Source organism: Lycorma delicatula, chromosome 2 (genome assembly GCF_047948215.1).
Source record: "Lycorma delicatula isolate Av1 chromosome 2, ASM4794821v1, whole genome shotgun sequence".
Classification (NCBI taxonomy): Eukaryota; Metazoa; Arthropoda; class Insecta; order Hemiptera; family Fulgoridae; genus Lycorma; species Lycorma delicatula.
In genome coordinates, this window is record NC_134456.1 from 137279652 (window position 1) to 137295350 (window position 15699).

General features: G+C 32.1%; 1 protein-coding gene across 2 annotated transcripts in view; it reads right to left on the reverse strand.

Moving 5' to 3' along the window:
- Positions 1–3073: 3073 nt before the first annotated feature.
- Positions 3074–15699, reverse strand: part of LOC142319246 (deubiquitinase OTUD6B) — a 38220-nt gene continuing 25594 nt past the window's right edge. For both annotated transcript variants that reach the window (XM_075356294.1, XM_075356292.1), the window contains exon 6: positions 3074–15638. The gene's annotated coding sequence lies outside the window, so the exon portion shown is untranslated. The remainder of the gene's footprint in view (positions 15639–15699) is intronic.

Genomic DNA, 15699 nt, shown 5'->3' on the forward strand with positions numbered 1-15699 from the left:
AAGCCGTAAAATACTTGTGTAGATTCATGAGAGGTGAGAATCAACAGGTGTAAAAATGGAACTTTCTTTTTGAATATATATTACCAAAAAAAAATTTTTCATCACTTCTGAAATTGGCAGAGGCATTCTCACAAAATAAGCATCCTATTCTCTTCTTCACAGAGCCAAAAAGATTGTTTGCACAATTATAAGCCAAATCCACAGATATGTATGAGAAATTCACCTCTTCAAACACGTTCAATCTGTTCACCGCAAGGCTATACGATAAAAACTTATTAACTATTGAAGCTGGTACACATTCCAGGCACCTTATAATATTTTAATCTCTCATAACTGTTACAACCCATGCATAGAACCAAGACTGAATATTATAAATATGAGGGTGTTCGATAATAATTAGACAAATGGCAAAAGTGGAAAGACTATTTAATAGAATAAATTGTAACTGAGCACCATGTTCATGTAGCACCCCCTCAAGTAGAAAACATCAGCTATTTGAAAAGAATTTCTATTATAATCTCTTTTGTATGAAATTAAAGGAAATTTATGGTACTCATCAATTTCTTTACAATGTATCATACATATCAACATGGAAATTAATTCAAAGTTTCATTACTGTATTAGTAATCAGCAAAGCCTGATTCAGCAATTTGAAATCTTTACATTTAATTGAATGGATACACATGAAAAAGAAATTAGCATACGCTTAAAGATCAGACAATTCAAATATATTAGAAAACTAATTCATTTCCATAAAATATCATGCTGAAATGTGCGCTGACAATGGAAGTGGATATTTTGAATAACTAAGAAATATTGACATGTAATTAAATAACTTAAGAGAGAAGTACATCTATCTATATTTTAAACTCATTATTTATAATGCAAGATTTTCAGAATTTGTTAACAGATGGCTTGCAATGAAAATGGTTCATTAAAAATTTTATTGGCTTACGTGATAATTTTTTTCAAAATTTAAACTCCCAATAATTTTTGGCTTAGTTTAATCTAGTTTAAAACTTTTGACTACTATTTTTGATATTTTAGAATAATTTTCTCAAACTAATGGATATACAGTTCTGGGATCATTTTATTTTTTTCTATTTTTTTTTTATGTATGTATTTATGAGGGATGGCTAAAACATAATCCACAGCTGTTCATTGCTCTGAGGTATTCATAAATACTACTCACTAATTGGGAATTCTTAACTTGCAAATGAAACAAATAAAGCATAAAAGTACGAGGGTTATTTTTTTTCAAGATCCGATTGGTCATGAAATTAAAACCACAATGAAAAAAAAAAATTTTTATTTGTAACAAGTACTTACATAGTTATGCTATTTCTCTACATAGCTGCCACTCCGATTTAGAGATTTGTCATAGAGCGGTACCAACTTTCCAATACCCTTGTCATAGAACAGAGCCGCCTATGTTTTCAGCCATGTTTCTATGCACACAGTTTGCGGTACTGAAGTCTCTCACTCACAATGGTGTAGAGAAATGACCTTGAAATTTCAGAAAAACAAAATCACACAATACAGAAATTTTGAACCGACGATTTTCTCGAATTGCCTCATCCACTCGCTCAATGATATCATCGGTTGACACTTGCTTCCTTCCCTGACCGCCTGCATCATGAGCATCTGTACATTCTGCTTTAAAGTTCCCGCACCATTGTCACACTTTGCTGTCACTCATTGAAGTTTCACCGTGCACATTTCTTATTCGTCGATGAATTGCAGCTGCACCCCTCAGCCTGAAGAAATCGAATTACCGCATGCACTTCACACTTGGTGGGAGATGCTATTGTTGTAGACATGTTTACGTGCTAGCTGCGTGTTCAGAACTAAACAAAGTGACGCGGCGTGATTGAAGGATATACTAGAGATGCTGCACAACACATACGCGCAAAGGTTCATCCGTTTTTGCGCGGGTTTTTATTTTGGGACCGATCGGATCTTGAAAAAAAATAACTCTCGTTTATTTTATTTTCCCAGATTAACAACTACTTTACCTTTTACACCTACAAAATTTTTCTCAATGTTTTCTCACTCTGCCAGTCAAGAATACTGCTGGTCTTTCCTTGAACCACAATCTCACTGAAATCTTCAGTTCAATATGAACTAAAGGAAAAAATAAGAACCATGGTGAAATCAAAACCCTTAATATCCCTCTTAAATTGCTGAATGGCGTAAAAGTTTCAAGGCACTGAATCTGGTAAGTATGGAGGGTGGGAATAGGTTCAAATTTCTACTTTACAAGAGCCTTGGTGGTTTCACACAATGCATGTGACCTGGCATTATCATGTTGCAGAATTATTAGCTCTGTAGATTGTCATATACATGACACACATATCTCCTAGGCTATTTTAACGTCTCTAATAGATAGAATTTACAGTCAACTCAGCTTCTAGGCAGACAGCCGTATATATAATTTTGTAATCCCAGAATATTGTTAAGAGAATTTTTTTTGTAGAAAATTGTATTTTAATTTTTTTTTTTTGCGAGACCATAGTGTTAATATTCCTTGCTCTGTCGTTTTTCATCACTGTAAACAGTTCTTAGATGATGATGAATGTCACTAGCACTCATTATTTCAGTCATTAAAAATTCCAACTACTGCACCTTGTTTTAGATGTATTCACATAACAGGCATACTCAACTGCACAACAATGGTGATTGACAGAAAATGAGAGGGTATGCACTGAGTTTTGGAATGTTAGTAGTAGGGGAATGAAACTATAACCTGTCGCTTTGTGCAACATTTTGTTCTCCCATTGTGTTTCAGTGTTACATTACATTTTAGCTACCCCTAATATATATAAAAATCTCTTCTCTGGCTTGGTCATTTGTATCCATAGAATTTTAGTATAGCATTATTTGACGTTGGGAGTAGAAATCTTTCACTAGCCGTAACTCAAAAACAAAATGTTACCAAACTTATCTTTTTATGAAGCTTTTTTTTTATTTTATAAGAGGGATACACCTAAAAAATATGGCAGAAGCTTCCTGAAACACCAAATATATAGGAAGGAAAAAAATTTTTTTTCAACAAGAAAAAAAACAGATCCCATTGCTGCCACAACACTAATTTTATTGCAATAATTATTATAACTCTTATAATATAGTTAAGATATTTTGAAAGGTTTGTACATATGTTTTTACAGTATAGAATCGGTAAAACTTACAGAAACATTTCAATGAATGCAATAATAATAATAAAAAATAATAACAGTAGTAATATCACAATGTACATTTAAATATTATTGTTATTAATGTGATTTAACAAAGCTGTTAATGAAAATAATATTTTAATAATAAATAATTACATTATAATACTATTATTGTTATATCTTTAAGTGGCAAAATTCATGCATTATATTAATATCAATAAAAAAAATACTCACAAAAGAATTTCATAAAAATAAACATTTGATTTTTACTTTACAAAAAAAAAAGGAATAGCTACTATTATTTGTATTATTATTATTATTCATAAATAATTTCAACAGCGTACAAAAATCTCATGCTAAACAAAAATGACCTTTAAATATAAACATATACAAATATATATGTATGTTTATATATATTTACATTAAATATGTATGTTTATTCAGCACATATATATATATACACATACATAACTGGACGCATTATCGATCACATAATAATATATGAATCATATTATATTACAAATATCACATTTGAAACACCCTTAACAAAAATAAATAAAGTAAAAAAAAAATATATATGTATAATTTAAAAAATGACTAGAAAGGTAGTTTACATTACAAGGTAGCAACAAATTAACAAAACTACAAAAACTGTAAACTCTAAGTAGCAATATAGATACACATGAAAGAAAAATCAAGATGGTAAACTGCATCCAATTCTACAACACTAAAAATATATCAGAGAAGTAGCATATTGAAAATTGAAGGATATGACATAAGCTAAATTGCCAACAGGCTAAATTACTAATAAATTCTTTATATTCTTATTAATAATATATTCTTATATTACAATTTACTTAAATTAAGAAACGTGGCTGTGGAGTCATATTAAATTTTAGCAACTAAAAACTTTAACAGAGATAATAACTACATAAAAAGGTATCTATAAAAAATTGTCACATTTTTCAAATAGTAGTTTATTTATTTACAGGATATTTTAAAATAACGAAGAACATTATTACAATACAAGGAAGACTGATGTTGATGTACATCAGTAATATAGACTGCAAGATGGGTAAGTCAGTAAATGTTAAGTCTAGTTTCGGTTACGCTATTTTATTCATTGTTAAATTTATAATCATTGGAACCGTGGGGTACCTGAAAGGACCTCCACGTAGATTGCAATTATACACGCAAACAAATAGCAATCAGGCGTACCCTGGGCAACGTCAAGTGTTAACTCTTGACGGCGGATCCTTTCACCACCGAGCATAGAGACAATGCAACCCAGTCCAATAAAAAGGCACTTTTCAGTGCCATTTTTGACGACCATCTCAGTTAATATTGAGGGAATCACAAAAGACAAGGAAGAGCTTCTTGCTCTTCTATGTAAAAATACTTATTGTGACATATTGTGCGTACAAGAAACACACGGGGACCTGACGAGAAATAGACCACAAATCCATGGAATGACACTGGCAGTTGAAGTGCCAAGTTCGAAGTACGGCAGTGCTATTTTTACCAGAGAAGACTTGACTCTAAAGTCAACCTCTTTTACCAATGATAACGATATTGAAATACTCACAATTGAACTAACAAACTGCACTGTAACATCCGTTTACAAGCCACCAGGAAAGCCTTTCAGTTTCCTCCCACCTAAGAATTTTTTTTCACAAAGAATTCAGCTGATATTAGGGGATTTTAACAGCCATAGTTTATCATGGGGATATACGGAAACAGACCTGAACGGAGAATTAGTTGAGGAGTGGGCAGAGGAGAATCAGCTGAGTCTGGTCCATGATCCAAAACTCCCAAATTCTTTTTATAGTAAAAGATGGCGAAGAGGGTATAACCCTGATCTGTGTTTTGCTAGCGCATGTGTTGGGGGAAGTTGTGCCAAGGCGGTATATGACCATATCCCGAGATCGCAGCACAGGCCTGTTGGAATAAGCGTCTACTCAGCCATTAAAACTACTGAAATTCCATTCAAAAGGAGATTTAACTTTAAAAAAGCAGACTGGGAGCAATTTTCCTCTGAATTGGATATAGCTGTTACTGATCTTGAGCCGACACCTCAAAATTATGAAACCTTTGTTAACATCCTAAGGGAAATTTCCCGTAAGCATATTCCAAGAGGATGCAGAAAAAACTACATACCTGGTTTATCAAAGGACAGCCAGCATGTACTGATCAGATACAAGCAGCTTTTTGACTAGGACCCTTTCAGCGAGGAAACAATCGCATGTGGAGAAACCCTGATCCAGTCGATGGGTAAAGAGAGACAAAGAAAGTGGATAGAGACCCTAGAAAGGATGGATATGACACATAGTAGTAAAGTGGCTTGGAACTTGATAAAGAAGCTCAATGGGGATAGGAAAGTTTTTAACTCCATCTAGCCAGATAACCTCCAACCAAATAGCACATCAACTTCTTCTGAATGGGAAGACCCAACATGCAAATTTTAAGCGGCAAAAGAGTACCATAATACCAACAACTAGTAGCATGTTCAACACTCCTTTCACAATGCAAGAACTGGAGAAATGTGTGAGTGGATTGAAGATTGGGAAGGCCGCAGGAGAGGATGATATTTGTACAAAGCAAATAAAACATTTCGGAGACATAACCAAGAGCTGGGTCTTTAAACTCTTTAACAACTGTGCTATTAAATACACTATTCCGAAACTATGGAGGAAATCCAAGGTGGTCGCACTTCTCAAGCCGGGCAAAGCTCCTGAAGAACCCAGCAGTTACAGACCTATATCACTTCTCAGTCACATGTACAAGCTATACAAGAGAATGATTCTGGAACGCATTCAACCAGTTATTGAACAAATACTTATTCCTCAACAAGCTGGGTTTAGACCGGGCAAAAACTGTACAGGTCAAGTTTTAAAGCTGACAGAGCACATTGAACAGGGCTTTCAGGAGAAACTCATCACAGGCGTTGCATATGTCGACTTATCGGGGGGTGCTATCACCCTTACTTTTCAACCTGTATACCAACGATCAACCTATCTTCCCCGAGGCCGAGCATTTCCTGTATGCGGACGACCTTGCCTTGGCTGTTGTTTACACCATTTGGCGTAAAGTTATTTTTATTTTCAATAATGTTTTTTGTCTTTATCTTATCTGCTGTGGTCGCAATGTTTCATAAAAGCAATTTCTATTTAACCACGTTAATTTTTAACTGTTTTTTGTTAGCTCATTTTAATATTGTCAAGTTCCTAGAAATATACATTTCTTTGTCTGCGATCATTTCCTGTACTTGTTCGTATTTCAGTATTTTTATCAGTTTTACATAACTCTTTTAATGGTCTGTTTGCTTATAATATTAATTTTTCGATATGTTGTTTCTTACCCAAACTTCCCGTCTATGCTAATTTTCTTTGTCTTACCAACACCAGCACACTAGCTCTTGTTGTCAACACACACACTCTCGTCAGTTTATTGCCTTCTTTGTTTCCCCCTCTACTCTTCACGCCATCATTTTCTTCAGTCCAGACCAGACTTTTGTAGTGTGCGGACCCAGGACTCAGTCTTTTCTCTGTCTCTTACAGTTGCAGTTCAAATTTGACTCTCACCATTTGCGGATCGTTCTCTTTTCCTCTCGTACGACGCAGTCCAGATTAGACTTTCGTAGTGTGCTGACTCAGGACTCTGTCTTCTCTCTCTCTTCGTACAGTTGCTGTCCAGAATAGACTTTCTTGGTGTGTTGACCTACGAACTCACTTCACTTCTTTACTTCGTACAACGTAGTCCAGAATAGACCAGTTATTCTTCAAATTCACTATATTTTGTTTTTCCTGAAAGTGCTTCAATTACTACAAGCTGTCAATTCTGTTGACGCCGAATTTTCTCCAGCTTCTTATCACAATTTCAGCGAAGCAGAATTTCTTCAAACTCGTTGCTACACATTTCAGACGCCCAGTCTTGCTCAACCTCGAAGCCACACTCTCACCACTGTATTCCTGATACACCACGGCAGACTACACCCAGGAATTTACTGTATGTATTCGTTTTACCTTCATTTACAAGTTCGTCGTTCACTAATATTGGTGTACTACAGGCAAGTTTAATTTTCATCATTTATTACGTTAAACAGTTATTTTATCATTTATATTTGTGGAACATTCCGTTCATCATACATTACGCATTTCAATTTCATGTTTAATTTAAAAAACCATTTATTCACTTAAGTACAGTCACGACAGGTTACTTATATAAGGTTGTGTCATTGTTCAGCTGCAACCTATTTCACGTGCTTTATTAATTTCAATTCTGTAGTTATGATAATTAATTCTACAATTTAATCTTATATCTTGTTAATCGCCGAGATTAATCCATTTCTATTCATGAACTGTGTTCATTACTGCTCTAAAATTAACCTAAAACAATTTGTTCCTGATGTGCAATTTTGTTTTAGGACTTGGTAATTTATATTTTTCAAGAAAGCTTACTAGCAAAGGAACTCTATTTATATGTATATTAATTTCAATTGGATTATTGTAATTAACTCTTGTTGTACTAGAATATTATTGTGTCCTTTTTCTACGTTAAACTAGAATTACATGTATTAATTATTTAACGTTAAGTTTGTTGATGCTCTTAATTCAGAAAAGGCCAGTGCTAATTAAGATTTATTGTAATTTATTTTTTCTAAGCTAATCACATCTGTTCACTGCTAATTTTCATATTACAGTATATGTTAGTAGTGCTATTGTTTTTCCAGTTCCACTTTCTATTGATGTTATGTTTTAAGTATCTAATTTGAAAATAAGGTGTTTTTATGTTCTCTTGTTTTCAGGCTTTGTTAAATTGTGTATTTAAAAAATGTATATTCATGTATTTTTGCATTTAACATCATTGTTCATATGTTGATTCAGCTGATATTTTAAGTATCATTAAATTATGTCAATTTCATAATTTCTTTTTAGTTTTTAAGGTTATAATTTAACTTAAGTTCAGTTGTTTTCTTTCTCAATTAAAGTCAAATTTCTTTTGGCAAATACGAGCTGTGTTTTTTAATTAACTTTACCCAACAGCTGTTCAAGATCGAACTTTTCCACAAGTTGAGAAGAGACTAACCGCAGCCCTAAACGGTTTAACTGAGTATTATAAAACAAACTCCTTAAAACCAAATCCAGCGAAAACAATTGTATGTGCGTACCATCTGAAAACCAGGGAAGCAAAAAGACGATTGAATGTTATATGGAACGATCAGCAGCTGGAACACTCAGAAGCATCAAAGTGCCTTGGAGTTATATTAGACAGATCACTTACGTATAGGGCTCACTGTCAAAGCACAATATTGAAAGTAAATACGAGGAACAATCTCCTGAGGAAACTCTGAAGCAGTAAATGGGGTGCTAAGCCAACCGCCCTGTCGACGATAGCTAGAGCTTTGTGCTATTCAACAGGCAAATATGCATGTCCTGTGTGGAACAGATCAACACACACCAAAAAGGTTGATATAGCGCTGAACGAGACCTGTCGTTTAATAACGGGATGTATGAAACCCACTCCTATTGAAAAGTTGCACCGAGCGGCAGGCATGGAAGAACCTGGAATACGTCGAGCTGAAGCCGAGTACATTGAACGGTTCAGACAATCTTTCGATACACAACATACAATGTACCAGATGGAGCGACCACCCCCTCAGAGACAAAAATCGAGAAAGGGATTTTTTAACTCTACATCTATCAAGCCCCTCCATGGTTCCCAAATAGAGCTCATATAACAACACCTCCAGGACATGACCTGGACTGGCAAACGTGGGTGACTTTAAACCGGCTTTGAACTGGGGTTGCACCAACCAGACTTAACCGCGCTAGATGGCGTCAAATAGAGCCTAACGACCTGAACTGCGAGTGCGGTGAGATTCAAAACTCTGAACATCTCCTAAAATGCACCCTCTGCCCAACCAAATGCACACTAGAAGATCTGTGGCAAGGAAATGCTTCTGGTGTTTTGGTGGCACAATACTGGTCGCAAAGGTTTTAATGTCTCATCGCTCGGACACGAAAAAGTAAAGTAAGATTGGAACCGTTTCTCGTTTTTTATGGTGTTCAATTTTATTGTTTTTGTTAAAGACTATTTTTTTTATAGCTTTACAAAAATAGAACCAAAAATGTGAACAATAAATAATAAGTAAAAATAAAAGAGTTTGAAGTAGGGAAAATGAAAATCCAAATGAAGAAATAAAAGTTCTTATAAATCAATACTTCACGGAATAATAATAGTAATGGATCAGGTTCTCATGAATAAAGGTTTCTTTATAGATCAGTACTACGCACAGGGTATGTAAAAGATCGATGCTTTTTGAAAAAGTAGCTTCTTATTGGAGATAGTACATAATAAACAAATTTTAACAAAATAGAAAGTAATGATAAAAAAATTCTTCACTGAATCAATTAATTATATTAAGAAACAAAGGGCTACGATAATAAAGAGTTAGGTTAGGTGATAACTGAAGAACGGATGAGTGTAAAAGATTTCATTTCCATCACCACATGGAAGGTTTATGTCACTGTTATAACGTTCCAGATACTATTAGACATTATAAAAATGTATGTAAGTTAAATAAAGAAACAAATTTATCAATGGTTTCAGATGAATTCGACAAGAATAACTGTAGCATAAATCTGCATATGCTGTAAAGTGTGTAATAATTCTGTAATGAACACAAAGGTTTCAAAACAAAAATACATAAATCAAAAGTTACATGCAACTAAAGTGAAGTAAACTCTTGAGGGGACCAATATCTGCAATTATGTTAGTTGACATATTCAATATATGGAAATGTGCTTTGCTAGACAAACACAATTCTTCAATGAAACCTTTATGAGTTCAGTGAATGAATTATTACAAAAAATTTGATATATACTTACAATTAATTGTAATAAAGCTATAATTACATTTTTCAATTTTTCCAGTGATGGAAAAGATTGTTCTAAAAGCTCAACTTTATCTTTCACTTTAATCTTGTAAACAGTAACTCTTGATTTTTTACCGATACTACTACAGGAAGGTTCAAAATGGAAATGTTACGAGAAACAAATACTTGTTTTACACCTACAATATTTCCAAAACTATTAGTTCTGAACAATATCAGTAGATGCCGTGGCATATTCTGTTATTTTTTGGTTTCAACTTAACACATTAATATATATTATTGGTATGTCTATAACATTATGCATACACATTGATATTTTTAAACTGTAACAGTAAAGGGGATTGATAGTTCAAACTAATCTGTATTTTATGTACAGAGTTGTATTTGTGAGTTGAATTGTAATACATGTTTTCTTCTTCATAAAATATATAAAAAATCTTTAAAAGAAACTGACAATATGTTTACATAGAATAAATTGAATTTATTGATGATCAAAGTATCAATTAAGATTTTCCATCGAATAACTGGAAAGAATTTTGAATGTATTTAAGCGATGTATCAGATAACAACAGTAAGAATTTATATGCTAATAGTGATTATGATACAACTTACATTTGGAATGAGATAATTCTACTAGAAAATAAAATAAACTTATATTTCAACACAAGGGTTGTCGATCAGAATATCATCTCATTGCAAAATTCTTTTTTGATGAAATTCCTCAATTCCAATACACGTTTGTTATTAAATTTATACAGTTATCAATAAATAATAAGAAATCATTTTTTAAATTATATTTAATATTACTAATTATTTTTATAAACAGAATAACTAAAATCAATATAAAAGAACTTCTACAAAATTGAATGAAATGGGGGCCATTGGGGTACCAGTTCAAAACATTACTACTGCCACTTAAGTTAGAGTTAAAGGGTGCATAGCAAATTTTGTTCAATTCAGTTTTTTCAGGACGTTATATGGTTTTTATGATGTTGCATTACATTTATTCTGAAATCTCTATCAAAATGAGATAATTAAGTGCTTTTACACTCTGATAAATCTCTAAAAAGAAAAGTACGTTTACAAAATATTTATTGAGACTAATAAACCTCATATTTTCAAGTTTAATTGATGAAAACCTACTATAAAAAATTATAAGTGTTATTAAAAAAAAACTATGAGCAGTTAAACTAGTTGAAATACCAAATATAATTATCATAGTATGTAGATATATACTCTATCACAAGTTTCATGCATTTTATGCAAGTGGGGACACAATCCTTTTTACTTCACGATCTGATACTTCAAACAGCTGAATATTACATCATGTATCACATTACAAACACCACATTCCGAATAATGGACTATATTTATTTACACTGTAATTTCTTTTATGAACAACTAACTAAACTACTTATTTTTAATAAATAAAAATATGAATAATTGCATTAAAAACTTGTTAAACTACAAGTACGAATTTATTTAATTAAATAATAAAAAAGCTAATTGTCATTACGAGCAATAATAAAGCATGTAAATACTGAATGAGGTGGTATAGTACCGGAACAAGTCATCAGATTTGAGTATCTAGGTACTGTAATTTCATTCGACTGGAAGTGAGACAGTGAAATTAATAACGGTGTTATGAGAGCTAGTAAAGCCTACTTCCATCCAAGTAACATGATTATCAGAAAAAGCAGAAAAAAGAAAAGAGTCCTATCCAACGTATAAAATTGAAAGTTTGACCGATATTAAATGAGATGAGATATTTAATAGGAGTAATGGGTTTATAAAATTAGAGATCAGCTTTTCAAACTGAAATGTCTATAACATTGGTATAGAAAAAGGCTCCAAAAATATCTATATAGTCATGAGACAAGAACAAAAGTTTTAGAAGGACTAGGTGATCATGGAGGCAAGACCGAAGATGATTAGGAAAAGAGAGACTTTGAGTGTGCAGTGTGGCAAGACTAAAAGAGACATAGCTATAAAACAAGGAAAGGTCCTGAACAAAGTTAAGATTATTGCACAGGAGCATAATAGATTCAAGAATTAGCTGAAAATAATCCAATATATAACAGCATGAAAGTAATGACAGAAAGTATATGCAGTCGATCATAACTTCAGCTTTACACCTTTCAACTATAATCGCAATGTCTCTTATGGACAGTTGATAAACATAATATGAGCTCCTTTGCTGTAAACCTTTTACTTTTTATAAATTTCTTCATAACACTGCAGATCATCTACTGCATTACAGAAAATTGTTCAAGAATTTTATCTTTTACTTTCTTTAACCCAGCAAATACTTTTTTCATACCTCCAGACATCATGATCAACTCTACCTCTTTGTTTTCTTTCTCATATCTAATCATAAAAAGTTTTTTTAGATCAAAATTGTCACTACAATCATATTACATAAGATTTTAGCACATCTTTCTCGGTCTTTTCATTCCGGTTTTGAAAAGTTTGTTGGCATGTCTTAATTTATTTCTGAAACCATATCTTGATTATCTTCAATGCATTCTGACACCTTACCAATTGCTGCTCATACTATTATGAAAAGGCTGTGACCATACATCAAAATGTTTGTCATTCTTAAATGAATGATAAACTTTTACCTCACTTTAGATTATGCCATTTAACACATCACTGACCCTCACAAAACTCACAATATGTGTACATAAATGATGTTATATATTGGATAAAATACTAGATGGAGAGTAAAATGGTGTATTATAAAAAGTCATGAAACATTAAAAAAATATTTGAACTTAAGGGTCAGTGTGAATATTTGTTATTTAGAAACTTTAATTTATTGTAAGCAACATAAAACTAGTCATAAGGCTATTTTTGTATTAAAAAATTAAATGTTAACCCATATATGCCCAATGCCCTATTTTAGGGGGACTTTCAAATTTAAGCAATTTTTTATGTAAAGAGAAATATTTTATTGTTAACTGTTTCAGTTGGCTCTCCTCTGGAACTGCATTTGGCAACAATAGCCAGTCAGTTGCATATTTGTTGGGTCATGGTCTGTTGAAGTGCAAGCTCTTATTTTGATCATGATGCCTTAAAATGAAAGGTAAGATTACAAATATAATGATTTGATTTTTTGTTTTAATTCACATTTAATTACTTACAAATGATATGATTTGTACTGTACATTTGAAGTTATTTTGTTATGGTAGTACATATATCTGTAATCTTCTAATTAATATCTGGGGCAAAGGATGGTACAGGTTTTTTACTAACGCATATCTGCACTATAATTATTCACTCTATTAGCGGGCTAAAGTCATTTAGTCAGTATCAATAGAACCATATTTTATTATTCTTTTTCCTATTTATGAGTCTGTGACTTGAACTGTTTCATATAGAATGTATATATTTTCACTAAATGTGTTTTTTTGTAAAATTATATTTACCAGCTATACAACTGCCATATCAAAATGGTACTTAGTAAACGACAAAATTACTAGAAATCTATAAAAACAAGAATTATATTAAAAATCTATGTCAAAATAGTAGTATAAAAAAATACATACATATTTCATTAGCTAATAATTGGAATATTGTTTCTGTTGATTACAGATATACATTAGAGGAAATCACTGGAGTTCTGAGTGATGACCAACAATTTCCTTCTACTGACATATATATTACAACACCTGAAAATTATCTCCTTAGTGATGAAAACAGTGGAGATGATGAATGTCCAGACATCAACCATCTAACTGGAAACTAACTTTGTGCATCGGCACGAAGTTCATGAGAAAAGAATTACTCCAGCTGGCATAAAAGATATTGTAATCACCGGTGAAGACACAGAATTTCACCATTCTTAAATTAGCTGATCCAATTAATTTGAATACTGATTTTCTAAGTACTGACACTGGACCAGAGAAGAAATTGATATTTCTTCAAAGAAAGGGCGAGAATGGACAAGATCCGATTTTTTAAATGAAGATTTGTCTCCTATTCAGCTTTTTTTGAATTATTCTGGGACTCTGAAAAACCGGTCTAATTTTGAGACAATCCATAATATATACTTTAAACATATAAACATTATTTTACACTGGCTTCTGATGAAAAAAGTTAGTGCCATTTTATTGCTTAGTGGTTATAACTAATGTCCAGAAATCGACTATACAGGGATACTGGCATGACACTCATCATAATGATGTAAGCTAATGCTATTACCAGAAATAGGTTTGAGGAATTACTCAGATACTTTCATTTAAATGACAACGACAACCTGGATGTTGAGGGCAAATTCACAAAAATATGTCTGTGGAAATTAACAAATAAAAAATGGATGAAATATTTTCCTGGCAATGAATATGTTAATTTACATGAATCTACGGTTTCATATTTTGGAAACCGTAGCACTTACAAAATATGCCAGACAAACCTACTGCATTCAGTTTTAAGTTATGATCACTGTGCACTTGTCTTAGATATCTAGTACAAGCTTAGCCCTATCAGGGAGCTTCCACTGGCAACACTAATCCAGATGTTGGAGCTGGAGGTTCTGTAGTTTTGAATTTGGTTGAAAAGTTACCAGGTAATGGTTGTTGTATATTCTTTGATAATTTTTTTAAATCATTAAAATTACTAGATGAGCTAAAAAAAATAAAGGGCACTATGGCACTGATACTATTAGAATTAACCTAACTGAGAAAATGTATGGAATTTAAAATTTTGAAGCAAGGTGAATATATTACAGATTCCATCAGCAGCATAACAATTGTTCATTCAGTATAATGTTAATAACATGTTACATTAGCATCAAGTAAAAGTGGATTGCACACTGTGGGCACAAACAAATACTAAAATAATAAGGAAAGGAAAAAGGTTGCTGTAAAACAGTTATCATACACTGTTCAATATAATACATTTATGGGAAAAGTTGATTGGTTTGATCAATGTTTCGGCATACAGAATTTATTTTGATTAGAATGAAGAAGTGGTACTGACAACTTGTTGTATTCACATTAAATGCCAGTACGAACAATGCCTATCAGCTGTATAAATTAATATGTGGCTAGGAACCAAGCTCTCTTGACTTCATAAGTTTTTATAAGATAAATTGTTTAAGCATATCTCGGCATGTACTCTTGTAAAAAAAGTATAGTGATAGGCAGAACATCTAAAGCAATAAAGAAATGTGTCCCTAATGAAGTTCGACTTGACAGAAGAGACCATATAATAATATGAAGGAAACCTCAAGTGAAATGTAGACAAGTGTAACGTAGGCTGGTACCACGTCAAGTGTTTTGAAAAATTTCACTCTTCAATTGTAACTGATTTAGACTAATAAGACTAAAATGAAATAATCTTTTAAAAATCTTTAATTTAATCAGTTATTACTTTTTTAAATAAATCATTATCTGTTTATATTTCTGATATTATCTTTAAAACAATTTTTATGATCTCAAGATAAATTCAATTTTTATATTAAAAATTTCTTATTTTTTATGTAACTTATTAAAGTAGTATTTTCTATTATAAGCTTGATTATTTTTATATAAAACCATGCTTTCTGCAATATTATGAAATGAAACTATTATCTGAAATGAAAAATAGTCATTACATTATAATACATACTATTGTAAGGAACAACAAAATATA